This window comes from Haliaeetus leucocephalus, unplaced genomic scaffold (assembly GCF_000737465.1).
Source record: "Haliaeetus leucocephalus isolate CR32 unplaced genomic scaffold, Haliaeetus_leucocephalus-4.0 Scaffold345, whole genome shotgun sequence".
Classification (NCBI taxonomy): domain Eukaryota; kingdom Metazoa; phylum Chordata; class Aves; order Accipitriformes; family Accipitridae; genus Haliaeetus; species Haliaeetus leucocephalus.
Window position 1 is genome coordinate 43,345 of NW_010972781.1, and position 3,029 is coordinate 46,373.

General features: G+C 36.2%; 1 long non-coding RNA gene across 1 annotated transcript; it reads left to right on the top strand.

Moving 5' to 3' along the window:
* The first annotated feature begins 281 nt into the window (after positions 1-281).
* On the top strand, positions 282-2,854 carry LOC104834898. Its single transcript, XR_774668.1, has 3 exons — positions 282-420; positions 1,237-1,300; positions 2,779-2,854. It is a non-coding gene; the product is annotated as an uncharacterized LOC104834898 (long non-coding RNA).
* The last annotated feature ends 175 nt before the right edge of the window (positions 2,855-3,029 follow it).

Genomic DNA, 3,029 nt, shown 5'->3' on the forward strand with positions numbered 1-3,029 from the left:
AAGAACCTTTAAAGATAGTCTAGTGTTGTTCTCATTCTAAAGGTGAATGATCAACTTTCTGTATCATTCTTGACAAATGCTTGCCTAATTTATTCTTAAACATTTCTTGTATTTATTACTACTGTTGCAAAGATTGCTACGTGCCCTAAGTTTTTTGGGTTGTAATTTAGGCCCCATTATTCTGTGTCTTGTGTGCAGTGGATGTACACAAGGTGTCTTTTTATAGCTACCTTTTAGAGTTTAAACATTGTTATTTCTCTTCAGTATTGCCCTTTCCAGGTTAAGCAGCTGTTTTTCAATTTATACTTTGAAGTCAGACTTTTGTACATCATTGAGCACCCTCTTGGACTTCCTGTAGACTCTCACCAGTTATACTACACCCTTCTTGAAAAGCAGTACATCATCTGGAGGGTTCAACAGGTAATCCATGCAAATGTAGTGCTGCAAAAATAATGCCTGGATGTACTAACTAACTCAAGTGTGATGTGTGAGAAGTAATCACTGGGCCTTTTAATTAGTGAGAAATGGTACATAAAAACTAGGTGACAGAAACAGGACATGAGGCTGGCATACTGGTCTTCAAGCTTGCAGTGCAGCTCTGTGGGCTTTGGATGACTAAATTAAAGCATGAGGCACAGGAGAGAACTGCTGCTGGATCTTAGTGAAAGATGGTAAATCATTTGGAGAGAGGTTTTCAAAGTCAGGAATTAAAGTCAGGTGCCCAGTTCCAGATTGCCTGTGAAATCACTGTGTACTTCCCATGTTTGTGTAACTTTGTGTTGTATATTGTCTAGCAGCTTTTATTTCAAAGTTAACAAAGTTACGCTTGTGTGATAGGTGATATAATGATCTCATAATAATAGGCAAAATCCAAGTCATGGAAAATGTCAGCATTTGAAAGAGAGCCCTGATAAATTACTAGCACCTTATACAACTGCCAGTTACCATGCTTTCCATGTTACAGCTGTCTTAATCATTGATGCTGGTTCCTCAGACTTGGAGCTGTAATACCTGATTTTTGTTTCAGGGTATATTATGAAGTTGCTGATGGTAGTGCCTTAGCTTTTTGGCTAAAAAGAATAGCAAATACTTTGTGGATTATCAGTAAGAGCAGCAGTCAAACAGCATTCTTTTCGAATCAACAGAGAAGAAAGCTGCACCAGTTTGTCTGGGTTCCCTAATAACAAAGGTCTTTCTCACATTTATTGATCCTTTTGTATTTTCCAACTTGTTCAGGGTCAGTTGATGACTGGAGTGAACTGTCCCATCTTTGAAAACTGCTTGTAACTGTGGAAAAGAGGTTTGTTGGCTTCCTCGTGTGATAAGCAGACATTGAAGAAATTGTATGCTGCTCCTCTCTTAAGTCAGAGACAGGAATTGGATAGATAATGTGTTACTAGAAAATAAAATAGAACTGGGCCCCTTGAGACAGAAAATGTGCTGATGAAATCATGTAGTAGTATTATCGAGACATAGTGACTGTTTTCTCAGCTAACAAACAGATCCTATGCAAAAATGATGTTTGTTCCAGGTAATTCTAGTCAGTCTCCCAAGGCAATGGATGTCCTTTGCAAATGAGAAAAAGTGGACCTAAGTATTGAAACAATAAGGGCTGTTTTCTTCTCCAGTTCAAAATTGGCACAGCAGAGCCTATATAGTTTTCAAATCGTTAGCAGCTCCTTCACCTGCTTGTTAGCAAACAGAGCAGAATCTGTACTTTCTCCTTCTCTATGGCTCTTGAAAGAAACTTGAACTCGTTTGCTTGTTGGAAAAAAAAAAAAAGGGATGTTGGATCAAGCACAACTATAGCAAATACTGAGTTTGCTTAAATTATTTAGAATTTTCATGTGTTGCTACTCATTAGAAAAAATCAAAACTTGAAAAAAATTACTATAAGGATTAAGCTATGAGATTGTTTTCAGGAAAAAAAAGAATAATAAATGGAACATAGTTGTAGAGAAAGTAATTTTCATAGCACTTTGAGGTAACATAGCTGTCTAAACATGATGTTTAAGGAAAAGATACTTGGTGTCTTTATGATTCTTTTTGTGGCCTTCTAAATGAAAAGTCTGACTGTATGAACCCTGGTTGACTGTGTGAACCCTGGTTATCTGTGTTACAGAAAACTGATCTGCTTTGCAAGCTGAGATTATTCTGAAACAGAGCAAAGTAGGAGAGACATAGTCTTGTGGTTTTGGTTAGTATCGTGCAATTTAAACAGACTGTATAACAGCCAAAACTTTTTGTGATTTAAAAACTTCATTTGACTGCATAAAGGATGAATATGACCCATGAACAGTTTCTTGTGTTCATGCACATTGCCAGTGTTTTACTACTGAGAGAAGTCCTAGCAATTGTAAACAACTAGATGATTCATCAGAACATCACACACAAATGTATATCTCAAATAATTTTTGTATCACAGCTAGTCTAAATGCATTAATGTTTTATGTAAGGAGCTCTTCCCTAATAATCTATTTCTCATTTTATGTGATAGACAATGAAAGAATTTCTTCAAATATCTAAAAGGAAACATTGGATGAGAAAAGGGGAGAGACAGAGTGGGTTTTGAAGTGTTGATGCAATATTATAGATTGTGTTGCAGTTCACAGAGGAGAAGACTATTTTGGTTATAATACCAAAATATTTCTCTTCCACATCTGTAAGCTACACTAATGATTTTATGCTTAGAAGCTTAAAAGATCCTGAGAAGTTAATTTCAACCTCTTCATAAAGGCTACATGGCTAACACGATATTATTCCCTTTTTGTGGTCTAGATTAACACATATCTTTCTCAGTGACAACTATTGAACTGGAAGTATTATTTTCACATATCCTGCATATCAGAAATGGTAAGACTAAGTAAATTGTCAGAGGTTTGAATTTACAAGTCTACTGAAGCCTTTAAGTGCCTGATTAATGTTTAAGAGCAGAAGAAACCCTACTGAATTCAGGTGGGACCATGTTTTTGTGAAGCAGCACATCTAGTTTTAGTACACTCAACACTAGTTTAGAAGTGCTGTAACTA